The sequence below is a fragment of the Cherax quadricarinatus genome, chromosome 57, assembly GCF_038502225.1.
Source record: "Cherax quadricarinatus isolate ZL_2023a chromosome 57, ASM3850222v1, whole genome shotgun sequence".
NCBI classification, from domain to species: Eukaryota; Metazoa; Arthropoda; class Malacostraca; order Decapoda; family Parastacidae; genus Cherax; species Cherax quadricarinatus.
This window is the reverse complement of record NC_091348.1, coordinates 24,762,982-24,789,987: the sequence shown is the minus strand read 5'-3', so window position 1 is coordinate 24,789,987 and position 27,006 is coordinate 24,762,982. Positions and strand designations below refer to the sequence as shown.

Sequence of the window (27,006 nt, the reverse complement as noted above, 5' to 3'; positions counted from 1 at the left end):
TTGTACCTCTATGGCTCCCGTATCTCTGAACGTGATACAGTCAAGTTTCTGGGCCTCCTCTTTGATCGTAGGTTATCCTGGAAACCTCACATTACCTCTCTGAAGGCAACTTGTCACAGCCGGCTGAACCTTCTTAAAACCCTTGCTCATCTTTCATGGGGAGCTGATCGTCGAACCCTCCTTTGCCTACATTCCACCCTTATTTTATCGAAACTTGATTATGGTGACCAGATCTATTCAGCGGCATCTCCTGCTACTCTCTCTAGCCTTAACCCCATTCATCACCAAGGATTACGTTTATGCCTTGGTGCTTTTCGCTCTTCCCCTGTCGAGAGCCTCTATGCAGAAGCGAACGTTCCATCCTTATCCGATCGCCGTGATGCCCATTGCCTGCGCTACTATGTACGCTCTCATGATCTCCGCAATCCTTCCATTTATAGAATGGTCACGGATATTAGTAGACATTCTTTATTTGTTCACTGCCCCTGTTTACTCTGTCCCTTCTTTCTTCGCCTTCATTCGCTCTTGTCTTCTCTTCAACTACCACCTTTCTATGTACATGTAGCATCTCACTTTTCCCTACCCCCCTGGGAAGTTCCAACTGTTCGAGTCTGTTCTTTCTCCCTCCCTTGCTCGAAAGCCCAACTGTCTACGGTCGCTTCCCGCTCTCTTTTTCTTGACCACTTTCACTCTCATTCTCATGCCATTGCTGTGTACACAGATGGCTCTAAGTCTTCTGACAGCGTAGGATTCGCAGCAGTGTTTCCGGACAGCGTCGTACAAGGGCATTTACTATCTTCGGCTAGTATTTTTACTGCTGAATTATATGCCATCCTTATAGCACTTATCCGTATTGCATCTATGCCTGTGTCATCATTTGTGGTTGTCTCAGACTCCCTTAGTGCTTTACAGGCTATACAAAAATTTGATACACCTCACCCCTTAGTCCTCCGTATCCAACTTTGGCTACGCCGCATCTTTACCAAGCATAAAGATATTGTTTTTTGTTGGGTCCCTGGTCATGTTGACGTACAGGGCAATGAACAGGCAGACACTGCTGCGCGGTCAGCAGTACATGACCTACCAGTTTCTTATAGAGGTATTCCATTTACGGACTATTTTGCTGCAATATCTTCCCACCTTCACACCCGTTGGCAACAACGTTGGTCTACTATGCTCGATAACAAACTTCAATCTATTAAACCGAGTATAGGTTACTGGCCGTCTTCTTATCACCAGTGTCGAGGTTGGGAGACTACTCTCTCCCGTCTTCGCATTGGCCATACTCGTCTTACTCATGGATATCTCATGGAGAGGCGTCTTGCTCCTCTCTGTGAGAATTGCCAAGCTCCATTATCAGTCAGCCACATTCTTTTGGACTGCCCACTTTATCAACGAGCACGCAGAATTTACCTCTGTCGTTGTCTTCGCTCCGCTGCTCTCTCTTTACCTTCCCTTCTCGCTGATGGACCCACCTTTCATCCGGACTCTCTCATTGACTTTTTGACAACAACTGACTTACTTCACAAATTCTGATACCTTCAGCCCTTTCTACTTCAATCTCTTGCTACCCTCTACCCCCGTATTATCCCCTGCCCCGCTGTTTTCTGTAACCTGCTGATCATCCCTCCCTTCTGCCATCCAATACCCTCGCTTCCTTCCCTACCCTGCAGCGCTGTATAGCCCTTGTGGCTTAGCGCTTCTTTTTGATTATAATAATAATAACAAGAATTTATAGCTGCTTTAAATGATTAAGAATTTACTGTTTATTGGGTTACCTGGAGTTTACCTGGAGAGAGTTCCGGAGGTCAACGCCCCCGTGGCCTGGTCTGTGACCAGGCCTCATGATGGATCAGTCTGATCAACCAGGCTGTTACTGCTGGCTGCACGCAGTCCAATGTACGAGCCACAGCCCAGCTGGTCAGGTACCGACTTTAGGTGCTTGTCCAGTGCCTGCTTGAAGACAGCCAGGGGTCTATTGGTAATCCCCCTTATGTATGCTGGGAGGAAGTTGAACAGTCTCGGGCCCCTGACACTTATTGTATTGTCTCTTAACGTGCTAGTGACACCCCTGCTTTTCACTGGGGGGATGTTGCATCGTCTGCCAAGTCTTTTGCTTTCGTTGTGAGTGATTTTCGTTTGCAAGTTCAGTACTAGTCCCTCTAGGATTTTCCAGGTGTATATAATCATGTATCTCTCCCGCCTGCATTCCAGGGAGTACAGGCTCAGGAACTTCAAGCACTCCCAGTAATCTTTGTTATGTGCACCATAAAGGTTCTCTGTACATTTTCTAGGTCAGCAATTTCACCTGCCTTGAAAGGTGCTGTTAGTGTGCAGCAATATTCCAGCATGGATAGAACAAGCGACCTGAAGAATGTCCTCATGGGCTTGGCATCCCTAGTTTTGAAGGTTCTCATTATCCATCCTGTCATTTTTCTAACAGATGCGATTGATACAATGTTATGGTCCTTGAAGGTGAGATCCTCCGACATGATCACTCCCAGGTCTTTGACGTTAGTTTTTCGCTCCATTTTGTGGCCAGAATTTGTTTTGTACTCTGATGAAGTTTTAATTTCCTCATGTTTACCATATTGGAGTAATTGAAACTTCTCATCATTGAACTTCATATTGTTTTCTGCAGCCCATTGAAAGATTTGGTTGATGTCTGCCTGGAGCCTTGCAGTGTCAGAAAATGGAAGACACTGTCATGCAGATTCGGGTGTCATCTGCAAAGGAAGACACGGTGCTGTGGCTGACATCATTGTCTATGTCAGATATGAGGATGAGAAACAAGATGGGAGCGAGTACTGTGCCTCAGACTTTACTCTGTTGTGTTCTGTTTGTGAGGAAATTATAGATCCATCTACCAACTTTTCCTGTTATTCCTTTAGCACGCATTTTGTGCGCTATTACGCCATGGTCACACTTGTCGAAGGCTTTTGCAAAGTCTGTATATATTACATCTGCATTCTTTTTGTCTTCTAGTGCATCTGGGACCTTGTCGTAGTGATCCAGTAGTTGGGACAGACAGGAGCGACCTGTTCTAAACCCATGTTGCCCTGGGTTGTGTAATTGATGGGTATCTAGATGGGTGGCGATCTTGCTTCTTAGGACACTTTCGAAGATTTTTATGATATGGGATGTTAGTGCTATCGGTGCTATGGTTAGTGCTATGGTTCTAGAACTTTTTGGGGCATATCAGTGTATTGCCACGAAGTATAGGAGGGAATTCAAATTGTGCAAGCATCAGCTGGGTTAGTCTCATGTAGACTTTGTAAGACGACAATCAAAAAATTTCACAGAATGGTACAAGGTGAGTGGTGTCACAAACTTCACAGACTTAGTGCAGTTACTTTTGGAATCTGTTGGACCATAGGTTAGAGTCTAGAAGATCATTCGTTGATCACTGCATTAGTAGCAGCCAGGCTGGCTGACACTTTTGAAGCTAACTGCTTCTTATCCGAGTGATCTAAACTCTCTTTCCAACAGCTTGACATGAATAGAGATTGTCATGGTTGAGTCCCTGACTGGAGGATGAAGTGGCAGGCTGAAAGTGAACAACAATGCCAACCAACTAAGTTGTCTGGTGAGCAACGATATCAAACTCACAGTCAACCTGGTGATCAATGACATCAAACTCTTGGTCAACTTTGTGGAGAACAATGCCAGTACACAGAGTGGTGCCAACCACAAAATCAATAGGGAGCCAAGTTAAAGTATGACCTCTGTTACTGTTGTCATAAACCAGATCACATAAAGTCCAATTGCCCAATTAAGCCCCTACCCCTAGGAAAAATCAACATCCTCTCTTTTGAGACGAACCAGAAAGAAGTAGAGTGTGGTATTGCCCCCATACTATGGTACATGCCACATCTCCCTTCAGGAGAGCAAAAAAAAAATTGGAGCAACCACTTTCAGGGATAGTGGGGCTTATTGTTCCCTTATAAGAGAGGGAGTACTCCCCATCTCTGAAAAGACGTCATTGCACTCCTCCATTCTTTTAGAAATATTTGGATGAGCTGTATTTTTTGTCCCTTTATATAAAGATACATGTGCTCAGTAAGTATTCAGGATATTTGACTGGGTGCATCTGAGGGATTTCCTATGAAAGATGCCATGTTATTGCTAGGTAATAAGATTCTTAATTCGGCAAAATCTCCAGAACCTATAGTGACTAATAATTCTTTTGCAAATGTTGGCCATAACTCAGGCAAAATCCCAAGGGCTGCCTGTTGAGAATGTTGACCCATCCTTGGACGACTCAGATCTAGGGCTAGACAATTTGTTTTAAGAGGAAAATTGGCTAGAGCCTCGTAAATGTAGTGAAAAGTTCCAGACCAAGCCTTCCTACTCCAGGGTTGTACTGTATAGTCCCTGTGGCTTAGTGCTTCTTTTTGATAATACTCCAGGGTTGTAGGATTGCCAGATATCTGTTTCCATGCCCAAAGGACTGTCCTTTCAGGAAAAACAGTGAAGAAATCCTTCCTTACACTTCACTTTTCAGGCAGCCATGAGTGAATCCCACTCAGATCACCCAGTCAAATATAAAATTAAACACAACCTACTGCTCTGCACAGAGACTGGTAAGGAGGTAGAGGGAAGCTTACAATTAGATAGACTGGTAGCTACTAAGAAATTTAGGTCACAAATTTTGAACATAGCTCATAATTCCTCTTTAGGAGGTCGTTTGGGAATTACAAAAACTCTGTATAGAATACTGAAAAAGTTTTACTGGCCAAAAATGATAAACCCACGAAAAGTAAAATTTATCACATAAATCAGATTAAAATATTTAATAGCCCACATAAAGTCCCAGTAATGACTCTGTCCTCTGCCTTTGTAGACGACCCTGATTCCTTGCATACCATTCCAAAAATTCAAGTTAAACTTCCTAATTCTGTTTTCAAGGATCCTAGCTCTTTAATGTTGGGGCTGTCTAAAGATCAAATAATAAGTCTAACTGCCCTCTTACAAACTTTCCCTGATGTATTTTTGGATGTCCCGAAAAAATGTACCCTGGGATATCATGATGTAGATGGAAACACTAAGCCTGTTAAACTCTCTCCCTAAAGAGCTAATCCTGAAAGACGGGAAGTAGCATTTCTGTTAGAACGCAGATTAGTGGAGGAGGAGTCCAGTCCATGGGCTTATTAAGAAATCTGATTGAAATTTTCGAATGTGTACAGACTTCTGTAAGGTGAATGAGGTTACTATTCCATATGCTTACCCTCTGCCCCCTCACGGAAGGTTCCTTGATGTTGGTGAGGGGCTCTTGATTTAGGGAATTGGATCTGTGCTCCAGTTCCCCAAATTAAGCGTGAATGCCTTCCACATCCCCCCCAGGTGCTGTATAATCCTACGGGTTTAGCACTTCCCCTTGATTATAATAATAATTACCCTCTGCCAAATTTGGATGATGTAGTGGACTTTGTGGGTAAGGCTACTTTTGTTTCAAAACTAGACCTCCTTAAAGGTTACTATTAGGTACCTTTGACAGATAAGAGGTTATCTCTGCCTTCATAATTCAGGGTCACTATCAGTATATAGCAACCCCATTTGGAATGCAGAACTCGCCAGCAACATTCCAGTAGCTGATCCATCAGGCTATTAAAGGACTTGAAGGCATGGCAGCTGATCTGGACGATATAGTTTTCGATAGATGGGACCAACATATTTTCTGACTTAAAGCTCTCTTTGAGGAGCTCAAGAATTTCCATGTGGCTTAGCGCTTCTTTTTGATTATAATAATCAAGAATTTCCAGTTGACTGTAAATCTATGTAGGTCATCCTTTGGCCAGTCTACTATTACTTTTTTAGGCCATGAAGTAGGTAGTGGTAAAGTAACCCCTAAGTTTGCTAAAATTCTTGTCATTAAGAATTACATAGTACCTCATAATAGGAAATCCCTCCAGCTTTTCTCAAGGATGGTAGGGTTCTACAGACGTTTCTGTAAGGACTTTGCAGATGTAGCCCCCCTAACCTCACCAATCAGAAGCAAAAATTTCAATGGACCCCAGAGTGTCGACAATATCTGTTGACAATATCTCCATTTTAGGTGCCGTAGGTTAAGTCCTCCAGGAGCAAGATGTTTGGGGCAGGAGTTTTTAGTTTTAGTTTAATATGTTTATTATGCACCCCATACCCATCCTGTGGGCGGTAGCCAAAAGATTACAAAGGTACATAATGGGTCCAGGGACTGGACCCCAAAGTTATGATAGCTGAACTAGTTACAAAGGTAATGAACTCCAGGTAGATCTGGTCGCAATCATGGCAAGTTACAAAGGTAATGAATCAGCCTCACTCCTATACATTACCTGGAGTTTACCTGGAGAGAGTTCCGGGGGTCAACGGCCCTGCGGCCTGGTCTGTGACCAGGCCTCCTGGTGGATCAGAGCCTGATCAACCAGGCTGTTACTGCTGGCTGCATGCAAACCAATGTACGAGCCACAGCCCGGTTGGTCAGGAACCGACTTTAGGTGCTTGTCCAGTGCCAGCTTGAAGACTGCCAGGGGTCTGTTGGTAATCCCCCTTATGTATGCTGGGAGGCAGTTGAACAGTCTCGGGCCCCTGACACTTATTGTATGGTCTCTTAACGTGCTAGTGACACCCCTGCTTTTCATTGGGGGGATGTTGCATCGTCTGCCAAGTCTTTTGCTTTCGTAGCGAGTGATTTTCGTGTGCAAGTTCGGTACTAGTCCCTCTAGGATTTTCCAGGTGTATATAATCATGTATCTCTCCCGCCTGCATTCCAGGGAATACAGGTTTAGGAACCTCAAGTGCTCCCAGTAATTGAGGTGTTTTATATCCATTATGCGCGCTGTGAAGGTTCTCTGTACATTTTCTAGGTCAGCAATTTCACCTGCCTTGAAAGGTGCTGCTAGTGTGCAGCAATATTCCAGCCTAGATAGAACAAGTGACCTGAAGAGTGTCATCATGGGCTTGGCCTCCCTAGTTTTGAAGGTTCTCATTATCCATCCTGTCATTTTTCTAGCAGATGCGATTGATACAATGTTATGGTCCTTGAAGGTGAGATCCTCCGACATGATCACTCCCAGGTCTTTGACATTGGTGTTTTGCTCTATTTTGTGGCCAGAATTTGTTTTGTACTCTGATGAAGATTTAATTTCCTCGTGTTTACCATATCTGAGTAATTGAAATTTCTCATCGTTGAACTTCATATTGTTTTCTGCAGCCCATTGAAAGATTTTGTTGATGTCCGCCTGGAGCCTTGCAGTGTCTGCAATGGAAGACACTGTCATGCAGATTCGGGTGTCATCTGCAAAGGAAGACACGGTGCTGTGGCTGACATCCTTGTCTATGTCGGATATGAGGATGAGGAACAAGATGGGAGCGAGTACTGTGCCTTGCGGAACAGAGTTTTTCACCGTAGCTGCCTCGGACTTTACTCTGTTGACGACTACTCTCTGTGTTCTGTTAGTGAGGCTTTTCCTGTTATTCCTTTAGCACGCATTTTGTGCGCTATTACGCCATGGTCACACTTGTCGAAGGCTTTTGCAAAGTCTGTATATATTACATCTGCATTCTTTTTGTCTTCTAGTGCATCTAGGACCTTGTCGTAGTGATCCAATAGTTGAGACAGACAGGAGCGACCTGTTCTAAACCCTTTCAAAGATTTTTGTGATATGGGATGTTAGTGCTATCGGTCTGTAGTTCTTTGCTGTTGCTTTACTGCCCCCTATGTGGAGTGGGGCTGTCATGAACAAATTACGAAGTAATGAGCCACTGATACGTCCACACCTGATCACAGTTGTAATGAGTTATAAATACAAATGTTAAGTGGGTCATACACCCACACGAGTGCACACGCACACATGTACACATGAGGGCGCACGCACAGACACATGCACACGAGCGTACAAATATATGCATACACACAACATGCACGCACACACACACACACACGTGGTAATGCTTTATTTACAGCTAGCAAAGTCAGGGTATTTCTCCAGAATGGTCTGTAATATACCACTGTGGATAAAATACTTTGCCATTTCTTGAACATTTCTGAGTGAGTTGTCTCTAAATTCATTAATATGATCGCACTCCAGTACATAATGACGCAAGGTGTGACAATAGTCCATCTGGCAAAGTTTACATTTCGTTTGGTCTACATCTTGTGGTGGTGATTTAACCTGCCAAAGATACTTGTAACCCAGCCGGAGCCGGGCAGTAGTGACATCCAAGAGTCTGCTTATTTTGTTGGATGCACCATAGACATGTGGCTCCTCCTGCATGATGGAATGATGATAGATGGACTGACTTGTGTCAATCTCCCTAAGTCAATAAAGTTTAATTGAAGTTCTTTTTCGTATTATTGTTCTCAAACTGCTAACTGACAACCCAAGATTGTAATCTACTCCATCTTTGAAAGCATACAGCTTAGTCTATTTATCAGTTCTATCATGCATCTGAAGACCAATGTGAGATGGAATCCACAGCATGTGCACTCTGACTCCTTCTTCTTATGACCAGAGCTTTGGTAAGATGGGTAAGGAATAAGGATGGGTAAGGATGGAAATATTGGAAAAGGGTGGGAGGGGGGAGAGAGGTAGGATATAAAAGGTAAGTGGCCCAACCACTTTGGTGTAATTTAAAAAGTGTATGTGGAATAATGAAATATTCTTGAAGGGGTATAATACTAACCCATCTGAGTCACATAGATATAACAGATATATAAGTGCATGACTCGGAATTGGTAGTAAATATACAAGTTGCATTTTTTTTTTTTTTTTTTTTTTTTTTTTTTTGCGATTGCACAACGGATATTTAAACGACAATGAACTTCGACTGAGAGAGACCATCACACTCTTCGACTGGCTTCTGCACTGGCAAGACGTACCTGCTCCTGCTCCTGCTCCTGGTTGGGAGGATCAGACCTCGACACTCGAGCTGGCTGCCTGCCCCTGGGCAGACAGTTGGCCCCACTCTTGTAGCTGGGGAAGGGGTTGGGGAACCTTTACCAGCGTTGTCTTCACCTTGACTTGCACGATGAGCTACGCAAATCGTGTCAAGATCAAGCCAACAAGTGGTACCGTTGATGATTCAACGAAGATTGCTCTTGCAACTGTTGTTCAAGGAACACTGAAAGTTAAATTCAACACCATTTTGTCTCTGAAAGAAGCATTCATTGTTGTGTGTCACGATGATGCTGAAGCAGAGAAGCTACTCACTACAGATGCCACCACTACACTTACTGCTCAAGGGTTTACTGTTATGTCATCTCCTGCCCTCAAGGCCAGGAAATCAGTATTCCTTAAAAAACTAGACAAGATTCTGACGTCTCAATCACCTGCAGAACTCAAGACATCCATCGAGACGCAAAATACTTGGGCTACTGTTGACAGCATCACAAAAATCCCGAATGCATCGTCCATGCTCAAGGTCACCTTCACTGACGTTAACATGGCTGCCACTGCTCTGAACGAAGGTCTTGCTGTTTATTACTACTTCATCAGTCCAACTTACATCGAAGCAGAAAGATATCAGTACATCCAACACTGCTGGAACTGTTATTCTTACCATCACACCACCAAAGCATGTCCAGTAAAAGAGAAGAAGTTCTGCACTACATGTGGTAGTGAGGGACACACCTTCAGTTCCTGCACCATTGCTACTCCACCACAACCATCGTGCTTAAACTGTAAAAGTAACGACCACCATACACTGGCAGCAAAATGTCCTACACGTAAGGATATTGTGAAGAAAACACAAGAAGCAGCAAAGAAAAAACCTACTAGCAACACACCAACGTATGCAGCAATTGCAAAGATCCAAGCTAATACTACGAAATTACTTCAAGCTACTACTCAGCCAGCCTCCACCATCATCACTCCTCCAGCTTGTGACGTAACCAAGATCCACTACTGTCTACTATACGCTCACATGCAGAATATGGCTGTACCTGGATCTTTTAACTCTACCATCAACGAGTTATTTGCACTAAATAATATGCCATCATTTATATTCCCAGCATCTCCACCTTCGGAAGAAATACTCAAATTTACCAAGGATCTAATCAACACTTCTGCATCAGCAGCTCCAACACCACCAACACCTAGTGACGTCACTCCAACAAGGCCTCCTATTCGTCGATCGCCTCCTGCTCGTCGATTGGCTCGTCGTGGCGGCGTACCTCCTTCACCTCCACCCACCACTACTCATATGGACCAATCAGAAGCCACGATTCTCCCACAGTCTTCTACACACTCTCTAGCGGAGACACCAACATTGAAAGAACCTTCAATGCGGCAACCACCAACAAAAACCTCTCCAGCTATCTCTCGACGTATTAATATAGAAGACCAACATCAAGATCAATACCTGCACTGGAAAGATATAACTTTTTATACGACTCCTGACCAAGAACCTAACATGGATGTCGACACTTTGTACAAGAAAATAATCGACAGTAGAGTCAAGTTTACAAACCGTAAAGGATCCCACTGCTCCATCACTACTCTCCAGATGACCTTTGACCAGTTACTAGCCAACCCAGCATTTCGACCTAAGATTACAAGACTACAGATCGTTTCCATCCAAAAACTGCACAACATAAGGAATGCCTCCTTCACGAAAGAAACGAAGTAACTCCAGACACACATATAAAAGACACCTGACCAATCAAGAAGCTTGCCTCCCTTGACCACTCCTCCAGCTCCTGCCAGCCGCCAATCAACATCAAGATGCAGCAATTTTTCGTCCAGCAAGTTGCAGTCAGTGCCTGCAGAGCTCCTGTTGTATCTACATCGTCTTTTGTTATCGTTATTGTGGCTTAGCAGTTGGGTCTAGTCCTGACTCTTCTCTCTTCGACTCAAGACATTCCTCTCACCGTCTATTCTTCGCACTGTCCCCACTTGCCCCTCGCCCCTCGTGGGTACTTACCTGTGAGTCCTATCCTATCCTATCCTATGGCAAGACGTACCTTCCTGCTCCTGCTCCTGGTTGGGAGACAGACCTCGACACTCGGCTCTTGACTCTTGCCCTGGCAGGTCATAGCAGCTCTCCTTACTTACTCAGTCTCCCTACGATCCCCGTTGGGGAGGGGAACCTTTACCAGCGTTGTCTTCACCTTGACTTGCACGATGAGCTACGCAAATCGTGTCAAGATCAAGCCAACAAGTGGTACCGTTGATGATTCAACGAAGATTGCTCTTGCAACTGTTGTTCAAGGAACACTGAAAGTTAAATTCAACACCATTTTGTCTCTGAAAGAAGCATTCATTGTTGTGTGTCACGATGATGCTGAAGCAGAGAAGCTACTCACTACAGATGCCACCACTACACTTACTGCTCAAGGGTTTACTGTTATGTCATCTCCTGCCCTCAAGGCCAGGAAATCAGTATTCCTTAAAAAACTAGACAAGATTCTGACATCTCAGTCACCTGCAGAACTCAAGACATCCATCGAGACTCAAAATACTTGGGCTACTGTTGACAGCATCACAAAAATCCCGAATGCATCGTCCATGCTCAAGGTCACCTTCACCGACGTTAACATGGCTGCCACTGCTCTGAACGAAGGTCTTGCTGTTTATTACTACTTCATCAGTCCAACTTACATCGAAGCAGAAAGATATCAGTACATCCAACACTGCTGGAACTGTTATTCTTACCATCACACCACCAAAGCATGTCCAGTAAAAGACAAGAAGTTCTGCACTACATGTGGTAGTGAGGGACACACCTTCAGTTCCTGCACCATTGCTACTCCACCACAACCATCGTGCTTAAACTGTAAGAGCAACGACCACCATACACTGGCAGCAAAATGTCCTACACGTAAGGATATTGTGAAGAAAACACAAGAAGCAGCAAAGAAAAAACCTACTAGCAACACACCAACGTATGCAGCAATTGCAAAGATCCAAGCTAATACTACGAAATTACTTCAAGCTACTACTCAGCCAGCCTCCACCATCATCACTCCTCCAGCTTGTGACGTAACCAAGATCCACTACTGTCTACTATACGCTCACATGCAGAATATGGCTGTACCTGGATCTTTTAACTCTACCATCAACGAGTTATTTGCACTAAATAATATGCCATCATTTATATTCCCAGCATCTCCACCTTCGGAAGAAATACTAAAATTCACCAAGGACTTAATCAACACCTCTACGCCTGCAGCTCCAACACCATCAACAACTAGTGACGTCACTCCAACAACGTCCAATGAGAAGTCTCCATCGCCTCCACTCCTCAACGAGACCGACCAATCAGAAGCCTTTCCACCAGAAACATCCTCTCATTCGTCCATTGAAGATGAAGAAGAAGTTGAAGAAGAAGAAGAAGAAGATGGAAAATGAACCTTCACCAGCACCAACACTACTATCCGAAACATGTACTTCACCAGCAACCATTTGAAGGTGAGGATTATCTTGATTGGCATGGAATATTTTTCTTTACCACAGACAATTATCCTCAAGACATGGAGCCAGCTGAACTCAAATCTCACCTCATCCAAAAAACAGTCAAGTTTCTTGTAGATACCGAAGCTACTTGTGGACAAAAAGCTGCTAGAACTGAACTTGCAGACCTTATAAAGCATGCTGAAAACTTAATCAAAAACCCTCACTATAGACACTCGTTAACTCGTCTCTTTAAAATTCCTCTCCAACGATTTAAACGTATTGACAATGGAACATCACTCAGTTACTTAGAAAAAATGAAGAAAAAAACACCACAAGTCTAGATAACCACCAAGCCATTATGAAATGACCAATCAACGTTGAGCTCCTCCCTTGTCGCCTGCAGCCACCAATCACCATCAAGAAGCAGTAATCTTCCATCCAGCAAGTTGCAGTCAGCTCCTACAGAGTTCCTGTTGTCTCTACATCGTCTTTCGTCATTGTTATCCAGGCTTAGCAGTTGGGTTTAGTCCTGACTCTTCTCTCTTCGACTCAAGACATTCCTCTCCCCGTCTATTCTTCGTCCTGTCCCCACTTGCCCCTCGCCCCTCGTGGGTACTTACCTGTGAGTCCGATCTGATCTGATCTGAGAGTCATTCTTTGAGTCCTGTGAGGAGGAGTATCGATGATATAATCCGTGGTATTTTCAACTTGGAGAGGATGCTCTCTGTCTGGCATGTATAGTTCTTGCATTGCATAGAGTTGTTTCTTCTTCAGGGTGTCAAGGCGTACATTTAAGGAAGTAATATCTTGTACATGTAAATCTGCCATTTTAACTCTGTCTTTCCTCCTGGTGCCCGTAATGAAGCGGAGAGCTGTATTCTGGACCCGTTGCAACCGTAGCATGTTGGTCTTTGTTGTTAGTGACATTGGGACACGTGGGTATTCGAGTATAGGTCTTATTATCATTTTATACAGATGTTTTTTGACATGTGAAGGGGCTTGATTAAATCTAAAGAGACTGTTAAGACCTGCTTTGGCTATGTTGATCTTTTTATTTACATGAGATGTTGAGTGGAGCAGCCTGTCTATTTCATATCCCAAGATCTTGTTAGGGTTTCTAATGGCTACAGGTGTACCTCTGATGGAGATACCCCCTTTATCTTCGATGGTTGGTGCAAAACATCCTATCGTGCTAACAAGGACTTTGTCAGGATTAGTCGTAATTCTCCATTTCTTTTCCCAATTAGATGTTCCACAATCTTACCATACCTATGTCTGGCTTCTGACACAAGCATGCCACAATTTATACTTAATGAGTTGAGAGCATTTATGGATGACAGAGAATCAGTTACAGTTAAAGTGTCAACCTTAGATACATGGACGCATTTGAGTGCAAGGAGTATGGCAAACAGTTCTGTTTGAAGGGTAGAGGCCCAGTTATTGATGCGTGCTCCAATTTCTTTATGAGAGCCATCACTCTGTACGACAACAGCAGCACTACCAGCTGCACCAGTGGACTGGTGAACAGAACCATCAACGTAAATAATTTGTGAAAGAGTGTTCTGTGTGACTAAGTTATCAATACAGCTTAAGGCATCATGTTTGGCTTCAAGCCTAAGCTTTGGTTGTGATTTAAGAAGAGTTTTGGGGGAAATGGAGGAATGGTAGTTTGGAATGGGGTAATATCCCATGGAGCAGGGAAGTGTCTCTGTTGCCTAACTTGACATAGATCATGTAACTGGTTCATGCGGAGGTCGGTTCCAGTTTTTTCGATCCATCGGGAAGGATGTTCACCAGTGCTGAGGAAAGTTTGGAGGGGTTTGAATGGGCTAACCTAAGCATGACCCCAATAAGGATATTTCTTTCAGTAACACGATCTCTAATGCTTGGAATATTAAGTTCTTTCTGCATATTTAAAATTTTGGCAGGTTCTTGACCAGCCCGGTTGTGGCTCGTACGTTGGTTTGCGTGCAGCTAGAAGTAACAGCCTGGTTGATCAGGCTCTGATCCACCAGGAGGCCTGGTCACAGACCAGGCCGCGGGGGCGTTGACCCCCGGAACTCTCTCCAGGTAAACTCCAGGTAAGATACATCATTTTCACAATTTTAACATTAGCTCCATACCTGGGATGAAAACCTGCCACAACTCTAAGTGATCTCAGCCTTTCTTTGTATTGGCGACAAAGTCTCGTTTCAACAGGTCCAAGTAGTGGAACCTCAAAGCCTAGATACCTGTATCTGCTTACATATTCTAGAAGAGACCCATCATGCAACTGGATCTGACGAACTGTGCCTCTCTGTCGAGGAGGACGCCTGTTGGGTATCTTTGTTTTATCCCCTGAGATTATTAACCCCAGGTCCTGACACGAGGCTAGTACATGATTAAGAATGTTTTGGGTGTTGGAGAATCCGGTGGTGTGAATCATTATATCATCAGCAAAACTAATCATATAATGATGGGGCTGGCTAGGCATAGCATTAAGTAAGGCATTAATCAGAATGTTGAAAAGGGTGGGACTAAGCACACCTCCCTGTGGGGTTCCTAATTCATAATCTTTAGTTACACTTCTATGTCCCTGGAACAACACAGACGACTTTCTGTTGGACAGGTAACCTTTAATCCAGCGGAGAAGCCATCCTCCAACATCCATTCTGGCAAGTTCACTAATGATTACATGTCACAGGGGACAAAACGATACAAAACATCCAGGCCATGAGAAAACCTGGGTAGCCACAACCACTCAAGAGGGAGAGGATTTTTAGTGCCAGAAAGGAAAAAAAAAACTGGCAGGAAATGTCAGAAATCGTACGCCAAATTCAGTCATTTCTGGAGTGGAACCACAGTCGATGGCCTCCGCTCCAAACCAACAGATACAGATACTAGTGCCGGAAAAAAAAGTCATCCCCAGTACCACCAATACCACCAGTCAGATGACATTCTTCTTTGCAAATATACAGGGTCTAAAGCCAGCAACGAACAAAATACCTTTCATCCGTGGACTGCTTGCAGAGGCAAATGCAATGTTCGCGGCTTTCACAGAGACCCACATAAAGGATCACTTGGACAACGAAATATGGATCCCAGGTTACCACCTATACAGATGCGACAGAGTGAACAGGCAAAAGGGGAGGGGGTTGGCCTGTATATCGCAGAGTCACTTATTTGCACAGAACTGCTTAATGCCTCAAATGATGTAGTGGAAGTTTTAGCAGTAAAGATCGAGAATCAAAACCTAGTCATTGTGGTAGTCTACAAGCCTCCAGATGCAACGTCCCAGCAATTCCAGGAACAGCTGTTAAAAGTTGACCACTGTCTGGAAAATCTTCCAGCTCCTGCCCCCAACATCTTGCTCCTGGGGGATTTCAACTTGAGGCACCTAAAATGGAGGAATATAGCAAATAATGTTGTTGCAGTGATAATACCAGGAGGCAGCTCTGATGAAAACTCACACACACACGAGCTTTTAAATCTCTGCACAAAATTCAACTTAAATCAGCAAATAATAGAGCCTAATAGACTGGAGAATACACTAGACCTCATCTTCACTAACAATGATGATCTGATAAGAAATGTCACCATATCAAAAACAATATACTCAGATCACAACATAATCGAGGTTCAGACATGTATGCGCGGAGCCCCAGACCGACAAAATGAGATTAGTCACGAGGGAGCCTTCACCAAATTCAACTTCAATAACAAGAACATAAAGTGGGACCAAGTAAACTAAGTCCTAAACGATATAAGCTGGGAAGATATACTAAGCAACACAGACCCCAACTTATGCCTAGAACAGATTAACTCGGTGGCATTCGATGTATGCTCAGGGTTTATTCATTTAAGAAAAAAGAGGAGTAGATGTAAAATAGAAAGAGACAGGCACTCCCTTTACAGGCGACGGAAAAGAATAACAGAGCGGCTAAAAGAGGTCAATATATCTGAAATGCGTAGGGAGACACTGGTCAGAGAAATAGCAAGCATCGAACTTAAGCTAAAGGAATCTTATAGGAGTCAGGAATCGCGGGAAGAACTAAAAGCCATAAATGAAATCGAAAGAAACCAAAGTATTTCTTCTCATATGCCAAATCAAAGTCGAGAACAACGTCCAGTATTGGCCCCTACTTAAACAAGATGGGTCGTACACAGATGACAGCCAGGAAATGAGTGAGCTACTCAAGTCCCAATATGACTCAGTTTTTAGCAAGCCGCTAACCAGACTGAGAGTCGAAGATCAAAATGAATTTTTTGTGAGATAGCCACAGAATTTGGTTAACACAAGCCTATCCGATGTTATCCTGATGCCAAATGACTTCGAACAGGCGATAAATGACATGCCCATGCACTCTGCCCCAGGGCCAGACTCATGGAACTCCGTGTTCATCAAGAACTGCAAGAAGCCCCTATCACGAGCCTTTTCCATTCTATGGAGAGGGAGCATGGACACGGGGGTTGTCCCACAGTTACTAAAAACAACAGACATAGCCCCACTCCACAAAGGGGGCAGTAAAGCAACAGCAAAAAACTGCAGACCGATAGCACTAACATCCCATATCATAAAAATCTTTGAAAGGGTCTTAAGAAGCAAGATCACCACCCATCTAGAAACCCATCAGTTACACAACCCAGGGCAACATGGGTTTAGAACAGGTCGCTCCTGTCAGTCTCAACTATTGGATCACTACGACAAGGTCCTAAATGCACTAGATGACAAAAAGAATGCAGATGTAATATATACAGACTTTGCAAAAGCCTTCGACAAGTGTGACCATGGCGTAATAGCGCACAAAATGCGTGCTAAAGGAATAACAGGAAAAGTCGGTCGATGGATCTATAATTTCCTAACAGAACACAGAGAGTAGTCGTGAACAGAGTAAAGTCCGAGGCAGCTACGGTGAAAAGCTCTATTCCACAAGGCACAGTACTCGCTCCCATCTTGTTCCTCATCCTCATATCCGACATAGACAAGGATGTCAGCCACAACACCGTGTCTTCCTTTGCAGATGTCACCCGAATCTGCATGACAGTGTCTTCCATTGCAGACACTGCAAGGCTCCAGGCGGACATCAACCAAATCTTTCAGTGGGCAGCAGAAAACAATATGAAGTTCAACGATGAGAAATTTCAATTACTCAGATATAGTAAACACGAGGAAATTAAATCTTCATCAGAGTACAAAACAAATTCTGGCCACAAAATAGAGCGAAACACCAACGTCAAAGACCTGGGAGTGATCATGTCGGAGGATCTCACCTTCAAGGACCATAACATTGTATCAATCACATCTGCTAGAAAAATGACAGGATGGATGATGAGAACCTTCAAAACTAGGGAGGCCAAGCCCATGATGACACTCTTCAGGTCACTTGTTCTATCTAGGCTGGAATATTGCTGCACACTAACAGCACCTTTCAAGGCAGGTGAAATTGCTGACCTAGAAAATGTACAGAGAACCTTCACGGCGCGCATAACGGAGATAAAACACCTCAATTACTGGGAGCGCTTGAGGTTCCTAAAACTGTATTCCCTGGAATGCAGGCGGGAGAGATACATGATTATATACACCTGGAAAATCCTAGAGGGACTAGTACCGAACTTGCACACGAAAATCTCTCACTACGAAAGCAAATGACTTGGCAGACGATGCAACATCCCCCCAATGAAAAGCAGGGGTGTCACTAGCACGTTAAGAGACCATACAATAAGTGTCAGGGGCCCGAGACTGTTCAACTGCCTCCCAGCATACATAAGGGGGATTACCAACAGACCCCTGGCAGTCTTCAAGCTGGCACTGGACAAGCACCTAAAGTCGGTTCCTGACCAGCCGGGCTGTGGCTCGCACGTTGGTTTGTGTGCAGCCAGCAGCAACAGCCTGATTGATCAGGCTCTGATCCACCAGGAGGCCTGGTCACAGACCGGGCCGCGGGGGCGTTGACCCCCGGACCTCTCTCCAGGTAAACCAGACAACTCCATGGGGCAGCAGCAGCACACGTCCTCTCCACTCAAGGGTAGAGAGACGAATGTGATATATATTAGTTCTAGCATTTGTATGATAGCATCATTTGTGCTTTTATTATTCCTGAATGCAAATAGACAAGGGTTTAATATGTTGTGTGAAGCGAGGTAGGAATAGATCCGTCTATGAATTAATTTTTCAAAGATTTTAGAGAGCAGTGGTAAGTTAGATATTGGTCTATAGTTATTCAAGTCAGCTTGGTCACCTCCTTTATGGATCAGAGCCCCTCAGGGAAGGTTCCTTGATGTTGGTGAGGGGCTCTTGATTTAGGGAATTGGATCTGTGCTCCAGTTCCCCGAATTAAGCCTGAATGCCTTCCACATCCCCCCCCCAGGCGCTGTATAATCCTCCGGGTTTAGCGCTTCCCCCTTGATTATAATAATAATATGGATCAGAGTGACCCTCGCTATTTTGAGGATTGTTGAAAAGGTAGATGATTCAATGGATTTGTTAAAGAGCATTACAATAATTGGTGACAATACTTGAGAAGCTTTTTTGTACATAAAAGTAGGCAAGTTGTTTATGTCTCCTGCCTTGTTTTTAAGGTTGTTTATGATGAGCATAACTTCTATGGGGTTGGTTGGAGCTAGGAATAACGTATTTGGGTAGGTACTATGAGGTAGTCTGATGGACGGGTGTTTGTGCTTGGTATTTTGTTTGCTGTTTTTTCCTATGGTGGAGAAGAAAACATTGTCTGTTTGCTGTTTCAGTTGAAGTGAGTGGGGGTTCATCTGGTTTTGTTAGTTTGATTGTTTTGTTTTTGGATAACTTTTTAGTTCCAAGATTTTCAGATAGAGTTTTCCAGGTTTTTTTCATATCACCTTAGTTAGTTTAATATGTTTATTATGCACCCCATACCCATCCTGTGGGCGGTAGTCAAAGGATTACAGAGGTACATAATTGGTCCAGGGACTGGGCCTCAAAGTTTTGATAGCTGAGCAAGTTACAGAGGTAATGAATTCACAATTTACAAAGGTAATGAACTCACAATTTACAAAGGTAATGAACTCCAGGTAGGTCTAGTCACAATCACCTTTAATGTTATGTAATCTATTTTCACAATACAATTTTTTTGACCTTCTTATCAGGCTGGTAAGTGCTGACGAGTAACTTTTCAACTGTTCTCTAGTTATTTGACCCATTCTATACTGTTTTTCACATTTATGCTTTGTGTTAATGGATTTGAGGATGCTTGGTGTTAGCCAGGGATTATTCAGTCTCTTTGCTGTGATCTGTTTAGTTTTTCTAGGGCAATGTCTGTTATAGAGGCATTGGGCTTTATTTAGAAAATTATTTATACATTCATTTATATCTGTATATGCAAAACAACCACTCTGAAAGAATAGAGAAATTCCAAGCGCTTTCGTGACTACTCACATAATCACTCACATAGTCACGAAAGCGCTTGGAATTTCTCTATTCTTTCAGAGTGGTTGTTTTGCATATTCTGAAATCACCTGTTTACTGTGATCTTATTGTATATCTGTATATGTTTCGAGCTCATTTTTCCAATCGATGTTATTCATTGCTGCTATAAAGTTGTTAACTGCTGTCTCGTTATGTAGTCTGAAGGTTACTTTAGTAAAGTCTTGTGGCAGTTTGTCCACATTAGTTATGAGAAAGGTTGGGTAGTGGTCTGTAGTGTTGTCTGTGATTATGCCTGATTTTAAAGGGGATATGGTCTTTGTCTAGATGTGATCTATTAATGAGATGCTTGTCTCGGAGATTCCTGTAGGTTTAGATATTGCTGGTAGAAATAGTCAGTTACTCATTGTGTTTGTGAATGCGGTTACTTGTTGGTCCTGGTGGTGTAGTATGTTTATGTTGAACTCTCCTGTTAGTAGTAGGTGGTCTTTATTCATGTGTGCATCAGTAATCATGTTTCCTAGTTTTTCACTAAAGTGATAAATGTTTGACTGTGGTACTCTGTAGATGTTTATAACTGTGAGGGTTTTTGCAGGTCTTTTGATTTAAATTTGGCTATGATATATTCTCCATGTTCGTCCCTTGTGCAAGATTTATTGATACATTTGAGTTGATTTGAGCAGTATATAGCTGTTCCTCCCCCTTGCTGGTCTGTTCTACAGTTGTATATGGCCATGTAGCCAGGAATGGTATAGAAATCTGTAATATCAGGCTTAAGCCAGGTTTCTGTGAGTGTGATGATTGATATATTGGAATGAAGGGAATTGAGCAATGCTGTGAGGTCATCATAATGTTTGCTCAAGGATCTGACATTGTAGTTAAAGATTCAAATTCAAATTCAAATTCAAAGTTTATTCTCTATAAGGATTACAATGCTGAGTTTACAGATGGTTATATTATTGTTTGCACTGAGTAATGTCTTTGCTTGGTATGCTCTGTAGTAATTACAGTTACTGGTTGATTCGTGTAATTCATTTTGTAAAAAGTTTACATCAGGATCTATGTCTGTAATCATAGGATGAGAGTAATTTTACAAACTAGATTTTCTGAGTAAAATGATATAAGATTTATATTGAATATACAACTAGACTTATGACTAAGACACCGTGATTAATCTAAAACTTGTAAAAAATTGAAAGAAAAAGGGATTATTACAGAATAGATAATTCAGTTATACACTTAAGCATCTAATAGCACCTTTAATTATTTTAACAAGTGAGTTTATGAACTACAGTAGATATTTACAGCTAAAATAAAGGAGCTAATGAATATAATAATAAAAGAATGTATTAAAAGCAAAAATCAGTAGCTGGGTCCTACACAGATGACAGCCAGGAAATGAGTGAGCTACTCAAGTCCCAATATGACTCAGTTTTTAGCAAGCCGCTAACCAGATTGAGAGTCGAAGATCAAAATGAATTTTTTATGAGAGAGCCACAAAATTTGATTAACACAAGCCTATCCGATGTTATCCTGACGCCAAATGACTTCGAACAGGCGATAAATGACATGCCCATGCACTCTGCCCCAGGGCCAGACTCATGGAACTCTGTGTTCATCAAGAACTGCAAGAAGCCCCTATCACGAGCCTTTTCCATCCTATGGAGAGGGAGCATGGACACGGGGGTCGTCCCTCAGTTACTAAAAACAACAGACATAGCCCCACTCCACAAAGGGGGCAGTAAAGCAATAGCAAAGAACTACAGACCAATAGCACTAACATCCCATATCATAAAAATCTTTGAAAGGGTCCTAAGAAGCAAGATCACCACCCATCTAGAAACCCATCAGTTACACAACCCAGGGCAACATGGGTTTAGAACAGGTCGCTCCTGTCTGTCTCAACTATTGGATCACTACGACAAGGTCCTAAATGCACTAGAAGACAAAAAGAATGCAGATGTAATATATACAGACTTTGCAAAAGCCTTCGACAAGTGTGACCATGGCGTAATAGCGCACAAAATGCGTGCTAAAGGAATAACAGGAAAAGTCGGTCGATGGATCTATAATTTCCTCACTAACAGAACACAAAGAGTAGTCGTCAACAGAGTAAAGTCCGAGGCAGCTACGGTGAAAAGCTCTGTTCCACAAGGCACAGTACTAGCTCCCATCTTGTTCCTCATCCTCATATCCGACATAGACAAGGATGTCAGCCACAGCACCGTGTCTTCCTTTGCAGATGACACCCGAATCTGCATGACAGTGTCTTCCATTGCAGACACTGCAAGGCTCCAGGCGGACATCAACCAAATCTTTCAGTGGGCTGCAGAAAACAATATGAAGTTCAACGATGAGAAATTTCAATTACTCAGATATGGTAAACATGAGGAAATTAAATCTTCATCAGAGTACAAAACAAATTCTGGCCACAAAATAGAGCGAAACACCAACGTCAAAGACCTGGGAGTGATTATGTCGGAGGATCTCACCTTCAAGGACCATAACATTGTATCAATCGCATCTGCTAGAAAAATGACAGGATGGATAATGAGAACCTTCAAAACTAGGGAGGCCAAGCCCATGATGACACTCTTCAGGTCACTTGTTCTATCTAGGCTGGAATATTGCTGCACTCTAACAGCACCTTTCAAGGCAGGTGAAATTGCTGACCTAGAAAATGTACAGAGAACTTTCACGGCGCGCATAACGGAGATAAAACACCTCAATTACTGGGAGCGCTTGAGGTTTCTAAACCTGTATTCCCTGGAACGCAGGAGGGAGAGATACATGATTATATACACCTGGAAAATCCTAGAGGGACTAGTACCGAACTTGCACACGAAAATCACTCACTACGAAAGCAAAAGACTTGGCAGACGATGCACCATCCCCCCAATGAAAAGCAGGGGTGTCACTAGCACGTTAAGAGACCATACAATAAGTGTCAGGGGCCCGAGACTGTTCAACTGCCTCCCAGCACACATAAGGGGGATTACCAACAGACCCCTGGCAGTCTTCAAGCTGGCACTGGACAAGCACCTAAAGTCAGTTCCTGATCAGCCGGGCTGTGGCTCGTACGTTTGTTTGCGTGCAGCCAGCAGCAACAGCCTGGTTGATCAGGGGCTGATCCACCAGGAGGCCTGGTCACAGACCGGGCCGCGGGGGCGTTGACCCCCGAAACTCTCTCCAGGTAAACTCCAGGTAAACACACGTACTTATTACTGGTAGTATCTAATGTTAATGTAAATAACCCAGTTTACCTTATTCCTGGTATATCTTATTTTATTGTAACTGATTTTCACGTAGTTGAGTTACTTAGCAGTTTTACTTTCAAGGTTTAAATAAGACATTACAAGAACCCCGATGGAAATAATTCTGTGTCAAACTTTTTTATGGGTTATCCTAGGTAATTTACACCAGTTACCATAATAATTATACTTATTTGTGCCTGTACCTGAATAACCTTACTTAAATATTGTTGTTTATAGTAAATTGTACAAAATAGTTTAGTTGGTAGAATATAGTGTGAGGGGAGGATGATAGATGTTATTACTGAGATAACCGACCAGACTCAACAACAACTCTTCTGCTTCACTTTTATAAGGTTATTTTTTATGGTTTTTCGAAATGTTTATATAGTTATATAGTAGTTGCAGTAAGGACAATAACTCTAGCCATACTTTTGTTGAAAATTATGCAGATTAAACATGGGATAACCCACATATTCAAGTTTTTTTTTTTTACGTTAGGGTTCTTATGTGTTCCTACAAGTTCAATATTCTTGAAAACTGTCTTCATGCCGATGAAGGACTTGATCCAAGGAACTGAAGCTGCCCAACCTTAACAGAAGTTAGCCTCATAACCTCCCATTTACCTGGCTGTAACTTACAACATTAAGTGCCACGTCTGTGATAATAAATTAGTTGTAATATAGGCTTCGCAATTAAGTTTTTATTCAGGTTTAGTTTACATGTAAAGTTTTGCAGTTTTTATATAGTAACTGAAGTATAAATTAAGCTAATAAAGGTAGACCATAAAGGTTTGTATTATTTGGTTATCACTGGCTGTATCCGCAGTGTCACTTGGTCGACTTTTAGACCAATAAAAAAAATATATGCTTTGTACACAAAACCTAAATGAAAATTTAAGTCAAAGATGGGGTCTTATGTTCCGTGTATTAGATCAAGGGCATATAATAGATAAATTAACTGTTAAATGGGAACTCTGAAAGGTCTCAAAAAGAGCCTTAAGTCTAAGTAGGTGTTGATCCCAAGTATCAGACACCACAACAATATCATCTAGGTACGCTGCCGTGCCTTCAAGTCCTATAATAGCCTGATGGATAAGTTTCTGGAATGAAGAGGGGGAATTTTTCATTCCGAAGGGGGTAACTGTGTATTGATAATGGCCTCCTGGAATTACGAAGGCAGAGATTTCCTTCGCCTTATCCGTTAAAGGTATCTGATAGTAACCTTTAAGGAGATCTAACTTGGACACAAAAGTAGCCTTACCCACAAAGTCAATTACGTAATCCAGACGAGGAAGAGGGTAAGCATCTGTAATTGTGACCTCATTCACCTTACAGTAGTCTGTACACATACGAAACCCTCCATCAGCCTTCTTCACAAGGATGCACGGTGAAGCCCATGGACTAGATGACTCCTCCACTAAACCATGCTTTAACAATAATTCTACTTCCTGCTGAAGTAACCTTTGCTTTTCAGGATTAGCTCTGTAGGGGGAGAGTTTAATTGGTTTAGAGTTTCCCACATCTACATCATGATAACCTAACGTACATTTTTTCGGCACATCCGAAAAAATATTAGGATATGACTAGAAGCTCAGTTAAATTTGTTGCTTGCGTTTCAGATAGTCCCTCCATTAAAGGGCTAGGATCCTTGAGGAGGACAGAATTTGAAAGTTTAATATTAATTTCAGAGATAAAGTGCAAAGAATCAAAGTCGTCCTCAGAGGTAGAGGACAGAATCATTACTGGGACTTTATCTGGTGTATGAAAAGATTTTAATTGATTGATGTGGTAAATTTTAGTTTTTGAGGTCTTATCAATGGGAGCTACCACATAATTTACATCAGATAATCTACTTACAATCTGCATAGGTCCCATAAATCTAGCTTTCAAGGTGTGGCCAGGTATAGGTTCCTGCACCAACACCTTGTCTCCTGGATGGAAGGAGCAGAATTTTGCACTTCTGTCATACCTCTGTTTCATCTTACTTTGAGCCGTCTTTAGGTTAGCCTTTGCTAACTGACGTGCCACCTGCAACCTTGAAGACGGGTTGTAGAGTGTCGAGCTAACGTCTTCTCCCATCCATCCTTCTTTGAGCACCCGAAGAGGACCTCGTACATTGTGCCCAAAGATCAGCTCAAACGGACTATACCCTGTAGACTCTTGAACCGTCTCTCGTACTGAGAGCAGCAACAAAGGTAGTGATTCATCCCAGTCTGTAGGAAAGTGCATGCAAAAGTTCTCATCATAGTTTTTAATGTCTGATGGACTCTTTCCAAGGCGCCTTGGGACTGAGGATGATAGACAGTGGATAAGTTGTGGATTATCCCTAACCTAGTTAATACTTCCCTAAATGCTTTGGCAGTAAAGTTAGTACCTTGATCACTTTGAATAGTTTTAGGAATGCCAAAACAAGAAATGAATTTATTTATTTATTTATTTATTTATTTATTTAGTAATTTTAGCATACATACAGAGGTACAAAAAAATACAGGTAAGAGCAGCATGCCAAAGCCACTTATATGCATAGCATTACGGGCTGGCTTAAAATTAACTTAAGATTAACTAAGCAATGATGAAATCAGTGATAAAACATTATTGTAAACAGATAACTATAAAGCTTTAGTATTAATACTGCACATGGGAATTGCTTCAGGATATCTGGTTACTTTATCCATAATCGTAAATAAATATTGATTTCCAGACTTTGACCTAGGTAGTGGACCTACTCAATCTATAATTAAATCTGCAAAAGGTTCTCCATCAGCAGGTATAGGTTGGAGAGGTGCAGGTTTAATGGAATGTCCAGCTTTCCCTACTTGCTGACATTCTCGGCAACACCTAATATGATTCTTCACATCTTTCTTTAATTTTGGCCAATAAAATTCTTTTGTGATTCTATACAAGGTTTTTGTAATTCCTAAGTGACCTCCTAATGAAGTATTATGAGCTATATTTAGTATTTGAGGTCTAAACTTGGTTGGAACCACTAACCTGTCATACAATTGCCGGCCCTCTATCTCCTTACCAGTCTCAGTGCAGATCAAATAATCGTTATTAACTTCATACTTGACCGGATGACCCAAAGAGGATTTACCCATGGCTTCCTGAAAAGCGGATTTTAAAGAAAGGTCTTTTCGTTGTTCCTCCTGGAAGGACAGTCCCTCGGGCATGGAAACAGAGACATCTGGCAATCCTGCAACCTGGGAATAGGAAGGCTTGATCGGGGTCTGTTCACTTGATTTACGAGGCTCCGGCCGGTGTGCCTCATAAAACAACGTGGCTATTCCGAGATCGGAGTCTCCAAGGATAGGTCAACATTCTCTCCAGACAACCCTTGGGATGTTACCCGAGTTATGGCCAACACCGGAGAAGAATTACTCATTATAGGTTCAGGACACGCACTAACAGTAGTAATGTTATTACCCAGTAATAACATGGCATCTTTCATGGGGAAACCTTTTGAGACACCTACACTCAAGTACCCAGTGTAATATTTGCACTGTACATAAATTTTATGCAAAGGGACAGAATATATAGCTCCTCCAAATGCTTCTAATAAAACAGAGGAATTTAAGGAATTGTTCTCTGAAAGGGGTAATATTCCTTCTCTTACAAGTGAGCAATATGCTCCAGTATCTCTAAAGGTCTTTACTTCAGTTGTTTCTGAGTTTTCCTGAAGGGAAATAAGACTTGCAATAATAAGGGGCCATACCTTTTTCTACTTCTCTAGGGGACATGTTACTAGGGATATTAGAGATTTTCCCAATGGGTTGGGGTTTATGGGGGCAGTTGGGACGGATGTGACCTACTTTATTACACAGGAAGCAGACGACAGGCTTGCCCTTTACTCCTTGCTGACGTAAATGGTGTCGTTCTGGCTGGTGTCTCTCTGGATACTGTTGTCGAGATGCACCATGAGTAGTTTGCCTCTCCGCAGGTGGACCATAAGTTGAGAAGCGTGGCTCACCAGGTGACTTAGTTGGCTGATGTAGACGTTCTCC

At 42.6% G+C, this 27,006-nt stretch overlaps 1 long non-coding RNA gene across 1 annotated transcript in view; it reads left to right on the top strand.

The window, feature by feature from the left end:
- Nucleotides 1–23,119: 23,119 nt before the first annotated feature.
- The window catches only part of LOC138854397 (uncharacterized), a 59,471-nt gene continuing 55,584 nt past the window's right edge, over nt 23,120–27,006 (top strand). Inside the window, exon 1 of the long non-coding RNA XR_011393602.1 lies at nt 23,120–23,359. This is a non-coding gene — a long non-coding RNA (uncharacterized lncRNA). The remainder of the gene's footprint in view (nt 23,360–27,006) is intronic.